This window comes from Monodelphis domestica, chromosome 1 (assembly GCF_027887165.1).
Source record: "Monodelphis domestica isolate mMonDom1 chromosome 1, mMonDom1.pri, whole genome shotgun sequence".
NCBI lineage: Eukaryota > Metazoa > Chordata > Mammalia > Didelphimorphia > Didelphidae > Monodelphis > Monodelphis domestica.
In genome coordinates this window covers 644,773,570-644,794,919 of record NC_077227.1, presented here as the reverse complement: position 1 = coordinate 644,794,919, position 21,350 = coordinate 644,773,570, and the positions used below count along the sequence as shown (strand labels likewise).

Here is a 21,350-nt window from a genome sequence, read left to right as displayed (position 1 = left end):
GAACACAACTGCGGATCAAAGACTAAATCTTGAGAAAAGATGGGAGAGGGTGGGCTGGACCTCACCAAACAGGAGATACTCAATGGCAGACTAGCTTGTCTGCCTGCCCCCTTCCAATAGCCACTGTCTAGTGGCATGTAGTTCATCCTCTGATTGACCTGCTTAACCCAGCTAAGCAGCAAATTGCCATTCCATCTGAGACACTGCATTCTAGGAGCAGTAAGTCCAGCTAGCTCATCAGTCTATGGAGATGCCAGTGTCATGGAAAGAGTTGATTGATCTGAAAAATGGAGCAATTCATAGAAAATTTTGTGAAAAACCTCTGGAGAAAGAAATGGCACTGAGGGCTTACAGTTTTGTCAGTCAATTTGGCCTTATATATTTCCTATCCAGGTGAATCGCTATTTTAAGTTCACACTTACTTTTTACCCTTCTTGCAAAACCTGGGTATATATGTGGAAGATTATTTTTCTGGTGTTAAAGGTTTTTCTGGTGTTAAGGTTAAAAAACCTTTCAATAATTTTTCTTGATATGCTATTAGAGTAAATTTTTTTTGTTTTAAAAAATCATCTACTAGATAATTAAAGTTATTAACTAGCATTTAGTTGTTTAGGTATGGCATTATTCCTAGAAATCCAGGAAGAGCAATGGTCCACATTCTAGTGACCAAAATGGCTAGTAGTATTGTGATTTGGGTGAGTGAAGCACAAGAAAAGCATTATACTTTTTACAATTGTAGGATGCCTGTTTAAGGGACCAGCAAGCAAGGGACCAATGAAAGGGCTGAAACTAGTGGGTTTGTCTCACCTGGTGGGTGGTAGGTAGAGTGATCTGAATGCCAGAAATTCGACCAGGTGTTTTAGACTGATGTCTTCTACTGTTGCTTACCTGTGGTCATTGGGATATCTAGGCTGTGATTTCCCCCAAAATCCTGATGGGGGGAACTGGCAGTAGGGAAAGGGGAATGACTTCTGGTTCTGGTGTGAAACACTTTCCTTATTGGTGAATATAAATGCCCCATGCCTGCAGGAGAGGCAAAGTAGATAGAGCTGGCAAAAATGGAAAAGGGAAGAGAACTTTAGTCTTTTTTAAGTTCAGGAGAGTTACTTGAGTATTTTTTGATTTTGAAGTCATTCTGCCTTCCAGCTGTGAGAGAGAAGATGGATAACGCCAACCACACTTCCAGTTGCTGAAAGGAAGGACTTTGGTAAGAAGCCAACAGGAGAGAAAATGGCAGTCTATCCCTGGTGTGCTACACTAGAGACTGGAGAACTTCTCCTGGGGTGAAATCTAGGACTTTATTCTATCATCTAGTTCATATTCTCATATATATATATATATATATATATATATATATATATATATATATATATATATATATATGTATGTATGTATGTATGTACTTTTTTCTGATTTGTGAATTGACTAAATGGTCTTTGTGCTTGCTAAGGTCTATGTGTTTCATTGTGGAATTGCTATTTGATGGAAAAAGAATTAAACATGGAATCTTGCTCCTATCTGCTCTCACCCAATTAATAAAACAACAACCAGGAGTCACCTTGAACCTGGAAAAATATATATTGTAGACTAACAGTATATAAGGAAGCAGATAGATATAATTTTAGCCCAGTATCCCTTCTCTTTGAAGAGAGTAAGTGGTCTCTGGTCCTAATCTCCTGCTTCCTACCATGGCAGGAACTAGTCTCTTGGAGTATGTGTGTGGGAAAGGATTAAGAGGTTTATTCTGCTCCCCTTTGAGCTACACAATGACACTCCCATGCATCATCTGGAGGACAGCCCTTGAGACACTGTAATACGAATAAAACCTTCATCTTTAGGAAATACCATTATAGTATAGTTAACAATTCTTTGACTATTGTAAAAACTGCTCAACTCTCCCTGCCTCAAGTATCTCTCCATACCATTCTGTCTTGCACTTGAATGTCAAATTAATTTTCCTAAAACACAGATCTGACCACCTCTCTCCCCCTTTAATACACTCCAGTGGGTCTCCCTACTACCTGCAGGGGGTTGAATATAAATTATATATGTAATTATTTGTGTGTGTGTGTGTGTGTATATATATATATATATATATATATATATATATATATATATATATATATAGTCCTGCCTTCCTTCCAACTTTGCCAATCATTTTATACCTTATAAGCACCCTCCCCCACCTCCTCCAGGTGCTCCTCAATCCTGGGACATTGGTCTCTTTGCTATTACTCATACAAGATGCTCAATCTCTAGACACTGGGAATTTTCTCTGGTTGTTTCCCATGTCTGGAATGTTGTCCCTCCTCATCTCTTTTTCCCACCTTCTCTGATTAACTTTGTCTCAGCTAAAATTTCATTTTTCATGAAGTGCATTTCATAAACCCCCTGTTGCTAGTGTCTTCCTTGTATTGATTATCTCCAATTTCTCCTATCTATATCTATATCTATATCTATGTCATCTATTGTATTTGTACAGTTATTTTCATGTTGGCTCTCCCATTAGACTGTGAGCTCTTTGAGAACAAATACTATCTTTTGTCTTTCTTCATAACTCAAGTGTTTAATATGATTTTTGCCCCAAAGTATGTGTTTAATAAATGCTCACTGGCTATCTCTTTCATTTGTGTATATTTGAAATGGAAAAAAATCTTCCTGTATTTGCCATCAATGATTCACAGCAGTTAATGGAGGACATATTATGAGTTTTATTTTAAAATAGATATGAATTTTATTCATAGACTTTATTTAAGTCTTGGGTGCCAGACCAAAAATATTAACAATCTCTCTGTCTTTGTTCTCCATGAAGTCCCTACCCTGTTCTGAGAAGACCTGTTCTATGTATCAGTTGCTAAGCTCTCTGCAGGTTACTTGGATGATGGCTACATCTCTTTTCTATAGGTGTCAAGCAAAATTCTCCTGGGTTAAAGGCAACTTAAGTTGGTGTTTAGATAGAAACACAAATGAAAATTCTAGGCAGTATAGATTGTGAAAGGAAATTTATAGAAAAGGTTCTGGCTTATCAACTTGCCATTTTTTGAAATATGCAATTATATAAACTTATATGTTAAATAATGAGCAATTATCTTTTGGGCACACGGAGTTTGGGAAAATCTATATTTGTGTCTCTGTTGTAACATTTTAAAAGAAACAATAAACATAGGCCTTTTGATATGAAATTAGGACTCTGAGCATACCCAAGTTTCCAGTTCTTTAAAGTATGTTCAAAGAAGTAGGAAAATCTGAAAGAATATGATATAAAAAAACAGGAAGAGCAAAAAGAAATACTGAATGTATGATGCAAAGAGGAGCAGATAAGGGAAAATTAAAAGGAGGATTTTACTGAGGGAAAAAACAATTTCTTTTTATTGTAAAGCCCTAAATGAATAAAAGAAGACTTTGAATGTGAAGATGATTAAAAAGACAAAATCATTAGCTAAAGATATTTACAAGTTTAGACGCTTTCATTTTGATTGTAATTTTAATTAGCTGGACACTGGGGGGGATGGAAAAGAAAGCCTAGATCATCTCCTTATTCTTTAAATTGCATTCCACCTTAATTTTCTGCTCTTCAGTTCTTAATTTTCTCTATTTTTGTTCTAAGTAATCCGGTTATCAGATGTACGTGGTTTTCCCTCTACCAGGTTTGACATTCAGCATTTGAGTCGGTGAACCAAAAGTTCACCCAATGCTTTATTTTTTATTCTTTTCATAGCAAAAACTCTACAGGTAACTTTTTTAGCCCTTTGTCTATACAGCAGGGTGCTTTCTGTGCCCATGACAGTTTCACAACTAATAACAAAGACTTCTATTTTCAAAATAATTATGCTCTATTTACACAGTTTTCCATAAAATTTACTCCTAAAATGCAAGATGAACCAAAGCTCTTAAATGCTATAGTTTTCCTATTCATTAAAGCCATTTTTTCTGTACACAAGCAAGTTGCCTGCCCTTGTGTCTTTCATAAAAATGAGAGCCAAAAATTCAAGATAGTCAATCAAGGCCTTTTAAAAAAAATAAATAAAAATTTTCAATGTCACTGACACACAACAACAACAAAGTCCCTTTTTAAAATAATATGCTTTAGGAAGGGTTTATCTTTAAGATATTATCTGGCTTTTTAGTAGGCTATTTATTTTGCATTTGTTAAAGAAAACAAAATTAGCATAGCTAACCTCATATTACATGTCTCTCAGTTTGCCTTATCTTCCAAAAGAAATTCACTCAAATAATGTGAAGTAACAGTGTTGAAGTGCCTTGAGATCTGCAGATGAAAGGCACTGTTTAAGTGGTGACAATTATTATTATTATTCTGCCACACTTAAAGAGTAACAATTGGCTTTTAAAAGCATTGTGGACAGTCTTTCATTTTGTTCCACCACTATACCACTGAATAGATCAGCGTGGAGCTCAGGACAGGAATCTGAGGTCTTACCCACAGACCATGACTATGAACACAGTCAAATCAAGCATCTGGGCCCTCATTTTGTTTTAATAATTCACATTTGTATATCTTTCATTAAGGTTTGTAAAATGCTTTGTATGTATTGTCTCATTTGACCTACCTAGAGATACCTCTTTTTAACAGTGAGGCAATTCTCAGAGAGGTTAAGGGAGTATCAGAAACAAGATTTAAACCCAATATTCCCAATTGCAGGACAAACACTATATCCCTTACCAAATACCCTCCCATCATGGCGCCCCACAGGCAGCATCCTCCATGGTATGGTTTCAGGGTATCAGGAAGAAATCTGTTACCCTCCTCCTTGATCTGACTACTGTCTACAGTTGTTGTCCTTTAAGTTTTGTGTCCTTGTTAAAGACAACACCCAGTCAAGATTCTTAAGGACAAGAAAAGCCCTGAAGACAAACCAGTTATACAGAAAATTTGGTTGGTGTAGATGACTAATTCATGGTAGTGGTAAGGATGTTGGATTTGCAGAGAACCTGGGCTGGAATTTTAGCTTAGTTTAATACTACAAGACCTTGGGTAAGTCCATTAACCTCTGGTACCTTGGCTGGAGAACAATGGGACTGGGCTCAGTAATCCTTTTCCACTTCCAAATCCATGATCCTATCATTCTAAGGAATCAACCATTATGGATAGCATGCATCTCTCCTACTAGTTGCTACCAGACATTTAAAAACTCTGCCTCAGGAATTTACAATCCAATTGAAGAGATAAGGTATATATGTATAGAAAAAAAGGGGGGGGGGAATTCTCTTCTTATCTTTTCCCACCCTTTTTCTTTACCTTCAACAGAACTTTAGTTTGGAAAACTAAGCAAGGAGGGAAGAGATAGTTTGGAATTGATGATTGGCTAAATGCCTTCCCTCTATAAATCTATGATCTTACCTTTTCTCTTCATTAGTGGATTTTTTTCCCCTTGGGGAATAATTCAGATGTTTTGATATTCAAGGAGTCCGGAAAATTTGAGTTAAAATTCTGCCACAGATGATTATTAGCTATATTACCCTAAGCAAATAACATTATCAGCATTTTTCAATCTATAAAATGGCGTTAATAATGGAACCTACATTACTATCCAGATTTTTTGTGAAGATCAAAAGAGATAATACTTACAAAACATTTTGCAAACCTTAAAGCACTTTATAAATACTAGCTATTAACTTCAACTTGACTATATATTTTGTTTGGGGTTTTCATGCCAATATCCTTCTGGTGATTTTGAATGGCTGTGAATCATAGAATAAACCAGTTATTAAAGAATTAAAGTGGAAAATCACCCCCAAGGACAATGGAGAGAAATATAGCAGGAGTGAGTGGGCTATAGAACATTATCAACTAAGAAACCTGCAAAATGATGCATAAAAGGTATCATCAGAGAGACATATGACCAGAAAAGAGAAATGACCAATGGCATGGTAAGAAAGAAGGATACTTCAGGGTATCCCACCTCCTTATTCATATCAAGAACAAATATAAATATGAAAAATATAAATCAATACATGAAGAGAAAGAGTGACGATTTATGGTGGATTTATTGGAGGGAAAAACCTAAATAGGAAGGACAAGAAAGAATGGATAGTAATAAAAAATATTGGAAGGCATAGTCCCATCGATTGAATTACAGATTTACTGAAGTATCAAGGCTAGCTTAATCTATTGTTATTTTCTGGCAAAAAAAATTTTTTTTCCAATATCCTCCTACAATTCAACCATGTTAATTTTCAACTACTCTATGAATTCCAATACTCTATGAAAAAAAAAAAGTTTGAGTATCATTGGGAGGAGGTTTTTTTTTTTTAATTTGAGCATCATTTTAATGGGAAAAGTGGTGCCATAAGAAATTTGCCACTTTCTGCTGTCATCAATAACTATTGTCTTATAATAATGAGATTATTTTTTATTTCTTTAAGATCTTCTTTATGAAGTATCCAGATTACTAAAGGAATAACCTATAAGAATAACTATTTCAAAAATAGTTATCTTGAAGAGCAACACTTGAAACTACCATTTTTTTTTATAACAGCTGATTTCCCACCATTGTTATGTATTATAAAATAACCCAATATTGTAGGATATTGTTATAGTAGTAGTCATAACAATAGTACTGGTAATAGTAGCAGTAGCTGTAGTAGTAATAATTATAGTAATAGTAATAATAATAACAGTAATAGTAGTAATGGCAGTATCAGTAGTAGTGATAACAGTAATAGTAGTAGCAGCAATAGTACTGGTAGTAGTAATAGTAGCAGCAGAAGCAATAGTAGTAAGAATAACAATAATAGTAGTGGTGGTGGTAGTAATAGTAGTAGAGTAGTGGTAGTGCTGGTGGTAGTAGTAGAAATAACAGTAGTAGTAGCGATAGTAATAGTAATGGCAGTAGTAGTAAGAGCTAGTAATTATATAGCACTTTATGTTTTACAAGGTGATTTCCACATATTTTCTCACTATATCCTCACAATAATTATGAGAAAATATTATTGTCTTATTTCCCAGATGAAGAAACTGAGGCAAAGTGACTTGCCCAGAGTCACACAGCTAGGAAGTACCAGAAGGCAGATTGGAAATCAGGTCTTCTCGACTCCAGCTCCAACCCTTTATCCACTGCAGGCTCTTTATTTGTTTTTATTTGAAAAATTTTATTTAATTGATTGATTTAGAATATTTTTCCATGGTTACACGATTCATATTCTTTCCCTCCCCTCCCTCCATCCCCCTTGAGAAGTCAATGCACAATTCCACTGGGTTTTACATGTGTCATTGATCAAGACCTATTTCTATATTATTAATATTTGCGCAAGGGTGATCGTTTAGAGTTGCAGGCTCTTTAAAAATGATGATCAGGAAAGTTTAGAATATTTCTTATTTATCAAGGAGGAAAAAGACGAATCCACCTAGAAAATACACACCTACTTTATACCTTGAGTTAGAGAAATGGGTTCAGGTGCAGGCTGCAAGAGCATTAAAGGCATAAAACATGTCACAACTTTGAGAAGAAATAACCAAACCAAACCAGGTTTAGAGAATTAACTATCAAATTACATTTTTAAGAGAGGCAGTTAAAATGTTGATGAACAAATATAAGATGATGAGTCAGGGGCACTAAAAAAGACCAAATGCATGGGTTCTACTCCATATTACAATGAGTACTGAGACTTTCACTTTATAACCCATTGTGATTAAACAGCATACTGCTGAAAATGCAGATGTGATACTACCATAGTAAAACCAGCCTTTTTAAAGATGTTTCTAATTAAATCATGAAAGATCAAAAAGAAAATGTTGAGAGAAGCCATTTTAAAGACTTTATTAATAGAGCACCCATGGAGAGGGCTTTATTTGAATTGAACTAACAAATGTTCAGTCTTGGGGCCAAAATGATCTGTAAGCATTTCTCTGGAAAGTTCGAAGACCCCAGAGCAGCAATTGGTTAGTGACGCAAGCAGCCTTCCTGACTCCCAGGGGTGCTGGGTGATAGGTGGCTTTGGGATTTGAGTTAGCATTTCAAGCGCCTCAGCCAACCCATTCTTTAATATAATGGTTTAGAAATCTTATTGATTTCTGTCACAGTGCTTCTCATGGCCTAGGGGAATTATTATCAGCAAGGTAGCATCTTTTTTCAAAGAGGGTCTCATCTTAATATGCTGATTTTCTTATAACAAGTTGAGAGGAGATAAGCATAATTGCAGATTGTCAGCAAGACATCAAGTACAAAATTTCCCAGTAGAAAATTTCTTATTAAAAAAAATTAGGAAATTTAGGGGAGTTCTAATTTAAATCTAATTCAGAAAACATATTACTAGAAAGAGCATAAGATTTGGAATAAGAGGATCTTGATTCAAATTCAAGCTCTGCTCTCTTACTACCTGTGTGATGTGTTCATGTGGGCCTCAATTTCCCTATCTGTAAAATTCAAAGATTAGACTAGATGATTTCTAAGATGCCATTCAATCTATGATTCTGTGATTTTATATTTTAAAACAATTATTAGCATTTACATAGTACTTTTAAGTTTACAAAATACTTTACATACATTATCTCAATTATATCTAGGAAAGAACTAGTGAATTATTTAACTGGCATTATTATTCCATTTTTACAGCCGAGAAAACTGAGGCTCAGATAGGTTAGGTGGCTTGCTCATAGTTATGCTGCTAGTAAATGTCAGAATCAAAACATGAATTCCAGATTTGACTCCAGTTTTAGCATTCTGTCCTCTAGACCATGAAACTTCCAAGAAACACTATTAACATTATTAATAGGCATAGTTCATCATTCCCCCAAAGCCTGCATTTCTTTTGCAGGGAATTAGAACATGTAAACTCACAGGTTGTCTTTATAAGTCTGAAATTTTCCGGGATAAGGGAGTTTTAATGTTTTTCATTTCATAATGTTCAGTAATAGCAACTTTTGACACCTAACATAGCCTAAATCTTTACATTTAATTGCTATTATCATTTTTTGACTAAACCATCTGGTAGACACTAGCAGAAATTTGCAATGACTGAACCAAAAAAAATAAACTGAAACTGATTTCTGAGACTTCTGCCCATGTGAAGACAGTTTTGTCCCTTGAGGCTTAGATGCTTTTGTTGAAACAAGAGTCAAATTGTACCATGACTGATAATAATTAATAATTCTAGAAAGGTACTCACATTTGGGATTGTAATACTTTATACACTGTATTTAATTTCCTTTACAAATTTTTTTAAAGTACTTTTTAGTTTTGGTGGACCCAAATTATTCCTTGGCCATTCTTTTATCAAATTTTGTAGCCTCCTTATTACATTATTCATAGCATCTAACTCAAAACTTTTCTGTTCTTCTCTCTGCCCCAACCTTACCTCCTTTGCCCAAAGCCTCAGCAGACTTACTTCTTTCTTACTGGGAAGATCTAGGTTGTCCAATATTGGTTCCCACAGCTCCCCTATTTCACAACACAACATTTTCTTTGTTTTCATTCATGTCTCCCTTTCCTTCTGTGATGTCAACTGTTTTATAATAAGATCTACAATAACCTCCTAATCGACTGAATCAATGAGCTTTGCTCAAGCTTCTCAATTCTTTAACTCTTGGCATAATTTCACAAAACCATCCCCTGTTTATTTATATTCTATTCTTTTTGTTGATGTTTTATTTTATTATCTTCCTTCTTCTACCTTTCCTATTTATTTAATGCTTAGTGTTAGTGACATTTTCCCCTCCTAAGGTGATATAGTAAATGGAACCCTTGCCTCAGACATTTACTAGTTCTATAACTCTAGACAAGTCATTTAAACTAAAAGCTTCAATTTCCTCAGCTGTAAAATGGAGATAACATTAACAACTAGCAACAGAGTTGTTTTAAAGACCAAATGAGATATCCGTAAAGCACTTTGCACATCTTAAAATGCTATACAAAAGTTAGTGAGTAGCTCCTAAAAGTAGACATTCCATAAGACCTCTTTTCCCCACTACATTCTTTTCCTTGGCTATTTAATATACTTTCAAAATTTCAATTATCACTTCCAGAATCCCAAATCTATATTATCTGGCTTCATTGAAATAGTACTCCTTGAAGACCCAGATCAAATACCTCTTCTTCTATGAAATATCCCCATCTCCATTTACCTGAACGTAATCTCTCCCTCCTGCAAATTCCCATGGGCATTTTGTATCTCTATTTTGCACTTACCTACTTCATATCATAGTTATTCATATACAAATCTCCCATCATAGGCTATAAAGTCCTTGAGAGGTATATAGTATCTTTGTTTATAAGATATGGCAAATTTACACATACTAGATGTTTGCTTAAATTGAAATATTGCTAGGACCTAGCAGTGACAACTGTATACTATGTATTTGCTCAATCGAAATATTGCTATATTGCTTATTCCCTAATACTAGCATCATATCAGTTTTATTGCCCTCACCATCTATGGTGAATCAGAAAACACAAACAGAGCTTTAATTAAGGTGGTCTGACTAGGGGGTTTGTCTCAGGGTGCCAGAATAGAGGGCATTAATGAACCATTAACTTCAATTAAGCCTAGCATCTGATTAACAAGAATATTTTGTCAACATAGAAAATTAAAAGGACTTCAGGGAACACTCTTCATCTTTAAGGAGCCCCCCACCATGTGAGTAGTGACCTGACTTTGTCCCACCTAGGAGGAAATATTTATGGGTCTCTATTTGCTCCTATCTGAATTTGTCTTAAAAAGTTGATTTCATAAGGGGTTTGAATGCTACTTGCCCAAGCGTTCTGTGAAGTCTACACCTGGGAAAATTTTTTTTTTGTGAATCTTGACTCAAATGGAAAAGCTCTCAATTACAACTGAGCACAGTTACTCAATAGTGATAAAGTTTTCTGTTCCCAAAATGTAGTCCCTTAAGCCTACCTATTAGCCTTTGTTTTAGGAGTAGCAATAATAGCAGATTTGAAGGAGAAAAATAGTATTTTCACTAGATGCCAGTTTACTTAGGATTTATTTTTCTTTTAATGCATTCATTTTGGGAGACCTGGAAATGGCTTTCATGAGATGTGATTGCTGATTTTACAAGATTTCTAAACTGATTAAGAAGAAAGGGAAATGAAAAATTCTTTGACTATGGATTTTATTATGATGCATGTAGCAGATAATGTATTATTTTGCCCTTATTGAACTTTCCAAAGGAACTTGAAGAACTTTGCAAACATGGACCTGATTCATTTTATTTCAGTGTTTATTTGCATTTATTGTATTTAAGGCAATGTTCTAGGCTCTGGGAACACAAAGACAAAAAGAAACAGTTACTGTCCTCAAGGATCTTAAATTCTGCTCAGAAGATACAATGTGTACCAAGGCAAGAATATAATATAATATAATATAATATAATATAATATAATATAATATAATATAATATAATATAATATAATATAACATAACATAACATAACATAACATAACATAACATAACATAACATAACATAATATATATTCTATAGTGAGACAGATAGAAAGAGAGACAGAGAAAGAGACACAGAGAAAGAGACAGAGACAGAGACAAAGAGGCAGAGAGAGAGACAAAGATATACAGAGAGAGAGAGAGAGAGAGAGAGAGAGAGAGAGAGAGCAGTTATCTGAACTGACTTGGAAGGAATTCCAGTCCATTGCAACTGCTTTTTCTAGACCAAGACATTTTCAAAGAAGAAGCAATAGACCCAAAATCATTAAATCAACAGGTCTTTTGTTATGCATACATTTTACCTTATGAAAGAGGTGATTAACTTTAGACACAGGTATATGTATACATGTGTATTTGCATATAAGTGTGCATGTGTATGTAAAGGTATTATAGGGGAAAAGACACAACTGACATAATGGATCATAGCTATCCAGAGAAACAAAGATACAATTAAATGTTGGGAATGGCTAGTACATGTGAAGTGCTAGCCTTGAGTTTGACAATCTTTAGGTCTGGTAGAAGGAAGGGGATTGATGACATGGGCAGGAGGTGCTCAGGTTATAGACCAGACTTTTAATCACTCCTTTAGTTCTTTGGTTTGGAGATACTGGGGGTGTTCAATACATCCAGTAATGTCTCCCTGTAGAAGAAGGTTCAAGTGTTTTAAAGACAGGACAAGTATCAGAAAAGTATATCTGATGGTATTCTACCTGTGATGATGTCAGAAGCAGATAGTCACTAATGAACTAGGAAGTTGATTGTTTCCAGCAAAGACATGAGATCCCAAAGAGTCCTGAGGAGGGATAGGACAAAAGACATCCACTAGCTGTGTGACTCTGGGGAAGTTACTTAACTTCTTTGTCCGTCTCAATTTCATCAGTTGTAAAATGAGGATAATAATAGCACTTGCCTCTTTTATGAGGAAGTTATTATGGGGACCAAATATTTCTAAAGTATTTTGCAAATCTTAAAATGCTCTGTAAATGCTAGTTGTTTATTATTATTTCCCGAAATACCACCCTAGTGATTCTAAGAGCTGAAGTTGAGGAGGGAAGACATTTTAGCCATGGGATATTGACAGCCTGTGTTAAAAATGGGGATGAGAAATGGAATATTGAATTTGGGAAACAGCTTATAGAACATTTCAGTTGGAATAAAGAATAACATGAAGAAAATTAATATGAAATAAATATGAAAAGAGCGTAAGACTTCAAATGCCAAGTAGAGAATTTTGAATTGTATATATGTCTTCTTTCACAACATGATGAACATAGAAACATGTATTATAGAAGTATACATATACAACCTACATCATTACCTGCTGTCTTGGGGAAAGGCAAGGGGTGGGAAGAAGGGACAGAATGTAGATCACAAAATGTCATAAAACGATTATTAAAAATTGTACCAAAATGTAATCTGGAAAAAAAATCCTTAAAATAGTTTTAATTGCATTATATGCTAGAGGAAATAAGGTAATACTGAAGATTTTTGAACAGAGCAAGGGATAAGATCTGGCTTTTGCCTTATGTTAATTTGGCAATGTGGCTAGTTTCAGGGAGAATAGATTGGAGGAGAAAGAATGGAAACTGGGAGACTTATCAACAGGATATTTCAATAAACTGAGGGAGAACTAATGAGGCCTAGAATTAGATGAACCACCATACTAGTGGACAGAAAAGGTTTAATTCAGGGAATGGTATAGAATTAGTATAAACAAGATTTGACAACTGATTAGCTATGCAAAATGAGGGAGAGGTAAATCAGACATGGCTTCAAGGTTGCTAATCTGGGGTACTAGAAAGATCTGGTTGTGTCATCTTCAGAGCAGAAGGAATCTTAAATGTGGAGGTCAGGTTCCTCCTCGATTTTGACTTTTAACACCCCTGGCTTCAGTGAATACAGCTCAAATTTCATCTTCTGTAGGAAGGCCTTTCTCATTTCCTCTTCCCTTAGTCTGATCTTTCGAGATTATCTTTCATTTATACTGTTTATAGCTTTACTATACATGGTAATTTGTGTCTTGTCTCTCCCATTAGAATGTTAGCTTCTTGAGGTCAGGGCTCATGTTTTTTTGTTTGTTTGTTTGTTTGTTTTGTTTTGTTTTTATCATGTAGTGTCTCACACATCTAATGAGTGCTTAATGAATGATAGATAAATAGAGAGAGAGAGAGAGACAGACAGAAAGACAGAGAGAGAGAAAAGAGAGAGAGAGGAGAGAAAGAGAAGAGAAAGAAAGCGAAAAAGAGAGTGGGGGGGAGGGAGAGGGAGAGAGAAAGAGAGAAAAAAGAGAGAGAGGGAGAGCAAAAGAGAGAGAGAACAATTATAAGGATCTCATAATATACAAAGCACAATGTTAAGTGCTGGGAATACAAATACAGGCCAAAAAGGAACCAAAAAAATAGATAGTTCTCACCCCCAGGTGCCTTCTATTCTAGCAGGGGAAGAAAATAAATAGAACTGAAAAGCACAGGAGTATGAGTTTTGACCTTTCTTTGTTTCTCTAGCTTTTAGCATATGTGTGGCACATAGTAGGTACTTAATAAAGACAATATTGACTGAACTGACTAGCACCCTGCTACAATAGGAGAGAAATTGTACTCCATGATTCTCACTAACTTTGTGTGCTCTAAAATAGGTTGGCATGGAGACTGGATAATATGCCATTTATTAGGACACTCAGGAGAACACAGTTGTTGTCACTGCCTCAGCTTAGACACACCCCAGACATAGGTATTCATAAAATCAATTCACCTCAATGGGAATGGGAGGGGTGTGGAGGTGGGGAGAAAAATATTCAACATATGGTATCTTGGAGGATTTTGTACGTTAAATCTATCGTAAATGTCAGGATCATTTTTACTGCCCTCCCTACATTAGTGTATTTGGATCATTTGTCTTTCAAAGGACTAGTAAACCTTAATTTGCTTTTGCAGCTTTGAATGGATTTTTATTGTTTCTTACCGCTGCCTTTCAACTCAAGTAATTTGAAAACTAAATACAAACTGCAAAACTCAATCAATCTGGTAGTATTCTTTTAATATCAATTTTTATGTAATTAGCCCCCAAACTGTGTTCAATGACTGACAATTAATCTTATGTACTTTGAGGGACACTGCTAATTTCACACTTAGTAGCATTTAAAGGAAGGTGGTAGGGATTTCATCAGATAAAAGTCTCTTGTTCAGGAGTTGGCTCCATTTCGTTAACCTTGGGAATAAAAGTGGTGTCCCACTGCACTCCTTTTTTAGGGTCCCCTTTTCTTTAACTATAGACATGTACAATTGTGCAACAAACACACAAGTACACACATGCTCAGACAAACATACTTTAATTACAGTTTTTAGTAAGACAGTCAGCTTTTTTCCCCCCAAGATCATAGATTTCCCATGTTCATTTGGCAATTTTCTTGTGTTCAAATTCTATCCATTCTATGGGACTAATTACTCCATTGGTGCTGGCTGTGAGAAGCAAAACAAAGGAAGGATAATGGTACAAAGGAAGAGAATAACAACAGCTGAAGGTAGAAAAATGCCTTTAAAACTTCTGTTTGTAGAAGGATTACCCTTAGCATTTAAGGAATTCCCAAGTGAAGTTTCATTCCACATCAATACCTATTATTAGATTGGTATGTGACCATTTCTTTTCAGTCCAGCTCTGGTTTCCACCTATGCCACATACTGCACAGCAGTGATACTGTTTGTTGTTTATTATTTTTATAATCATCTTTTTTTCCAGAATGAATGGTTACTAAAAGGAATATTCATCAAAGAAATCATATCAAATTATTTTTTGGGAAAAAAATCTCTCTCAATTCCCTTACCTATCAATACCAAATATCATGACTGACTGGCCTGCCAGTCTGTTGATCTATTTCCAATAACATAAAAAATCATGAATAAATGCAGGCTTTTTTTTACCTGGTATTTAGCAAAAGGTGCACACACATCTGTTTACTTTGGTCCTTCATGCTTCTGACCCTTTAGGTGATTCTTGTGTTGGTAATTGGGTGATGAGGAGTTGTAGCTCATTTTAATGTTTGTAATTCATACTTAAATATGCAAATGGATGAGCATATTATAAATTTTTAAAATAATAGGAACCATTTATAGTGCTGAACAACATTGCTCCAGGGGCTGAGCAGTGGACTGGAAATCAAGGCTTTGAATTTTAATTCCAGTTAATGCTCTGTGTCCCTGGGCAAGTAACTTAATCTCTCTGTGTTGTAGATTATTCACCTGCCAAAGCTATATTAAAACTGAATTCTTGTCTAGGCTTGTTTTGAGGAATAACTAAAATTAAAAAAAAATGTTTTTGCAAATAGAGAATGCTATATAGAACGTAAAATAATATTAATATAGCTTTTTAAGTGGTTAAATAGGAGGCAACAGGTTTTAACAGCCTGGAATTCAGGTAGGCATGGGTTGAGGTGGGTAAGATTGTGTGACACCAGAAAAGTCTGTAAGCTGAACAAAAGATGTATGGGTATGGATAGTTCCCTCACCTGCAAGTTCCCTAGACCAACAAAATAAAAGGTTCAGTCCCATGCCAATAAAATATCATCACATTTCCTACCTAGCTAAAGACTCTACTGCTCCTACTCTATATCAACGAAATTCAGAAAATAGTACTGTCTATTTAATAAGTGATATATTTAGGAATTATTTTAAAATATGTATAACATAAGGGATAAAATTATGGAACAGCTGTTGGAGGGTATTTAGTAATTCATTATTAAATTAGCTATATTTATTCCTTATACGGTATCTTCTTGAACAACCATATGACTTCTTTAAGTGAATAATAATGTATTTTAAAGGTGCTTAAATAGAAATATTCAAGAAAGGTTGTTTGTTGTAACAATGTATAGATTTCCATTAGACACTTAAACATGCTACCTAGAGAGAGAAAAACAGAAATTTCACCAAATCATTCACTTCTCTAACATTCAAAATAGGACATTTAAAACAATTTAAAATTCACAGAAAAGGCCAGAACTGAATTTTAAAACTCACGAAAGTAGTTCTCACCTTATTAAATCATTGACTATCCTGAGAGTCACAGAACACACAGGCACAACTGGCGAGGGGATGATGGAATTTGAGCTTTCGCTGCGAGCTTCTTTACCTTCCCCCCTATTGAAATATACTTCTTGGGAGTTTAATAAATAGCCCTGGCACACTGAATGTCAGCGGGAAGACCATTTCCCAGTTATGGAGCAATACCGTTTTAAGTCCTTCTCTCTGCCCAAGCCTCCCCTGTGGTCTGTAGCCAACATTTTGAGAGCTCTAGCAAACTAGCACCTGCTTAATATAAATCACAGGCAGGATCCCGGGACTAGACACGTTCTGAAAGAGATCCGATTATCCAATACATCCGGACTCTTAAAATAATTAAGGAAACCTGAAAGTGAATCCCTAATCAGACAGGTAGCCAGCAGGCTGACTTGCAGACGGCTGTGGCACGAGAAGGAGACGGAGTTCAGGGTGGTCATTTTCTGAATGAACTACAGTATGTAGGGAGCCCTGGGAAGAAAATGCAATTACTACGTTGAGACACAACACAAGGAAGAACTATTATTTTATCCTCAGTTCCTTTTCTTTTGTTTCTCCCCGCCGCCAGCGTGACAGAAAGGAGTGGTGTCTGACTAGTCACAACCCTAACACCGGATGCCAGTTAGAACAGGTGCAGAAACAAAGAGCAGAGAATCTTCCATTTGGAATGTCAGCCTTTCTTTTTATATAACCCCTATTATGGGATGCAGGAACAAGCCTATTAGGTTTCTGATTGTTGTTTCCTCTTCTTCCCAGCAGCATTTTAATGGGATCTACATGCCACAAAGGTTTGTACATGCATTTCTCTGTTCACTCAGAAAACCGAAGGGTCAAAGGGAGCCCCGATGGGTGGACGCTAATTTCCTGCATCCTCCGTGGTGAAAGGCCACGGAGGGCCCGGATTTTGAGTTCCTCGTGAATAAAAGTCACCCTTTACATGTTGTCCCACCATGATGGCGTACTGCAAACTGGCACTTTTCCGGCCCTGGGAACAGGAGTGGAAAGTGGCACCGGCCCTCACCAACGTTGCAAGAGGAGCCAACCCGAAACGGAGGAGCAAACCAGCAGCGGCAGCTTGGGCCGCGCCACCCGTGAGGAAATTGGAGGCCGTTTGTCTGATGGACACAATATCCCTCCTCCGTAGGGGGTCTCTGTTTCATTAGGTTTCCGATTGGCGGCACTGAACAGTAATCCAAAAATGTGTGACGGGTACATCACTCTCATTTTTCATTAACATGGTTTCCCCAATGTATTGGAGGCAGGTACAACACATGGATCTGGTCTGGCTTACTTTTATCCTTCCAGAGGCAATTGCCTATCCAACATCCCTGCTGGGTGCTTAGGCTTTCCGCACAGAGACTGAAAGCATTGTTTTTCTATTATCTGCTCTCTTAAGTATATTGCCAAGATAGGCTAGAGCGGCTAAAACTTTGCTTTCAAGCTTTAGCAGGCACAAAACATCTATTTATAGAGGAGGATAACCTGTGAAATTGTTTTAAAATGAGGTGATACCTAGGATATGCTGGTTAAACCTATTGTCCCAGATAATCAAATAGGAATTCATGAAATCACCAAATGTTCAAACTCGGGAGGACTTTGGGATGATCTTGTTTGGCACCGCTAACCCCTTCATTTTTATGGATAAAATGGATAAGGGGAATAGTTAGGTGGAACAATGGCCGGGAAGTGGAAGGACCTTGATGATAGCCTAGACCTTGCCCCTCTGTTACAGAGTTGTTAGTAAGAAACTAAATGTTTAAAAATAAATAAAATAAAAATGATGAGGACATTAAGTTCTGAACAGGGTGATTTGCCCAAAGATCACACAATTAGGGCAGAACTAGGGTTAGGCTACAAATCCATGATGCATTTCCTCAAATTCAATTCTCATTTTAAAATCTATCACCAATACATCAATATAAGCAAACACAAATTGAGTAGCGATCTAAGAAACACTTTTGTAAGGTATGCTTTAAGTCCTTTGGATAAGTGCTTCCTTGGTTTACATTAATACAAATTGTATTTCAAAAATAGGTACACCCAAATAGATTAGGTTATAGTTGATAAAATTATTTATCCTTGGATATTCTGTCATCTCGTCACTTTATTTAGTCTCCTATTATATATATTGAATCCCACCTTTATGGAAATATGGAAGCTATGCTGTTTTAGTTTGGAGCTCTAGGGGAAGGATCTAGAGGTTCTATTTCAAATTATAGACCCCTGCCCCCAATCTATAAAATCTAAAGCTTGGGTAAGGAAGAGGCTCAGAAAGATACCCATTCATGTGGTGGGAGGGAATAGCAGGCAATTTTGCAAAAAGAAAATGCATGAAGTTTATAGGTTCAATTCTCTCCCTACTACTCTACTGACTTCCATATTGTCTCTGTTCTATGTCAAACCTCTTGAGTCTCTTCTATTGTTCACCCTTGACTTCTTACTCTTTTTCATAGCTATCTTCCCCAATGTATTGTAAGACTTTCTGAAAAAAACAATTATGATTATAGAAATTTTCAAAGTTGTTCTATGTGATACTTAGCATAGGAGAAAGTATTGAGTTTTACCTGAGGAAAATAATCAGAACCATTAAGTATGTTATGATATATTTAGAAAATGATTTTGGAATTCCATGACTGAGAGTTATACTTATCCCATGGCTATGTCTTCACACAAGAAGCATACAATTTGCCCCAAACTATCTCTCCACAGTTCAATATCTGTTACCCATATTGGCAATAAGGAAACAGACAAAGGAAAGCACGGAAAACAGAAAAGTAGTATTTTCTGATTAGGACTATTGGACTGAATGCCCTATCATTTTGCCCAGTGAGATTTAGGTCAATAACTTTAAAATCACAGATTTTCAGTAAATCAAAGGCCTTTCAGTTGGCAACAGGAGTAGTAAGAAAAAGGAGAGCATATAAATTGAATTTAAAAAGAATGGGGGACTTAGAGAACTGTCAATTCATGCTGTTGACTTCAGTGTACCCTATTTCCTTTTTCTTGCTAGAATTACCTTTCCTCTTTTGTAAGGCAATAAACACATCACATCTTCTTTCTTTTCTTTCTTTAGCTTATACAAATTTTGAAATTCTTTCAAGACTGGTGATCTGAGCTTCCTTTGTAATGAAGGGAAATATTAGTTGCAAGAAGACATTGCAACAAATATGTCTCTTTTATAGCATTAAAATTCATCCTCAATCCCTCACATCTTTAAAGTTCTTTTAGCTATACATTTAACTGGATTAATCTAAATATGTAATTTAAAAAAGTTTCATTGCTTTCTTTGCTTTTTTTTTAAGCTGCCAATTTTCTAATTTTTCTCCCCCATTGTATCTCCCAATAAAAATTATTTTTTAAAGATAAGTAAAACCAACTTTTAGCACAACCATCTCTGACAACATATGTAATATTCAGCTCCTGAAGCCCACTACTCCCCTGCCAAGAAAAAAATTAATAAATTTTATCATCTATTCTCCAGGACCGTTTGTTTATTCAAGCATGAAATGTAAGTTATTTCTATCTATAGTAGTATTCACTGCTCTCTTATTTAAGAAATTGACCTAATGTCATAAAGACTTCTATCATAACCAAGGAATACATCTTCAGAAGAGATTCAACACTATCTTGTCATGATAGTCAGTTTTGTCACCTGAACATAGAATCTCAGTTATAGAAAGAAATATATAATCTAAATAATTAATTACACTGATATCATCCCTCCAGAATGGTCATCCAGACTATATATTGCAGAGCCTCTACTTTTGACAGTTGTATTCATATGTTTTCCTGGATCATGCCAAGCCAAAATCTGTCTACCTATGCTGATAACTTTTACCCACAAATCCTGTGCTATTTAGGGGGAGCATCAGAATAACTATTCCCTCTTCCATAATACAACTGTCCAAGTATTTGAAGATTATTTTCAGGTGTCTTTATGTAGACTCTTCTCTAAGCAAAACAACCAAAATTCCTCCAATTGAGTATTCTGGGCATAGTTTCAAGTTTTCTCTGTTCTGGTTGAAACCCCCCCCCCCTTTTTTTTCCCTTTGAGGCAGAATTTTAAAATTCTGGGTCCCTCAACTAGGCAATCTAAAAGTACTTTTTTGAGGACTGGTAAGTGTGTAACTTTGGGCTAAACATTACAGGGGATCAAAGAAGTACAACACAGGGTCCCTTACCAGGAATGCATTCCTCTACATTTTAATTTTGCAAAAAGTTATGGCCTAGATATTTTATTGCTTTAAAATTTGTGATCCATTTTTCTTTGAAAACCTTCCTCTAAATAGTTCTCTATTTTACACCAAGATTTATTACTTTTGCTGTTTTCCCCTAAACACTAAAAATAATTACAGTTGGTCAGATTACCATTTTGACTTTGCTTAACGACCCTTCTACTTTCACCTCTGGGTAAAGGGTCAGGCTTGTGTGATTCCATGGAAAGCAGGCCTCTTTGGATTTCTTTAATAGATGCTAAGTCTTTACTTTGGCTTGAAGAATATAGAGTTCTGTATTTTTTGAGGGTCAGGATGAGTGGTGGTGGTGGTGATATTGCAGTTGGCCTGCAAAGCATTAAACGTTATTCTGAGAGGGAAGTAGGTGACCCTGGTCACAGGCTGACCTTTCTAATGTTGCATTTGACATGTTGTTAAGTCTTTGCCACAGTAAAAGCGAATGTCTCTTACAGCTAAGCATAAGCTCAATGATAGGAGACAATGTAGGAAGGGCACACGGGGCTCTTTCCTTTTCTGTATTCAGAGAGGCACATATTCAATCCCTGAGTGAGGTAAAAATGGCTTCACTTATATATCTCTATTTCATTTCCTTTTGTGTGTAATATTAGAAATAATAAATATAATTTTATTGTTTTTAAGCAAAATCTGGCCTAGATAATTCTTC

General features: G+C 35.8%; 1 long non-coding RNA gene across 4 annotated transcripts in view; it reads right to left on the bottom strand.

Annotated features, from left to right (window-relative positions):
- The window catches only part of LOC103101533 (uncharacterized), a 58,639-nt gene extending 41,830 nt beyond the window's left edge, over positions 1 to 16,809 (bottom strand). For 2 of the 4 annotated variants that reach the window (XR_008915631.1, XR_008915634.1), the window contains exon 1: positions 16,428 to 16,809. This is a non-coding gene — a long non-coding RNA (uncharacterized LOC103101533). The remainder of the gene's footprint in view (positions 1 to 16,427) is intronic. The other 2 variants (XR_008915632.1, XR_008915633.1) reach the window with 2 other exon arrangements.
- Between the last annotated feature and the right edge of the window lie 4,541 nt (positions 16,810 to 21,350).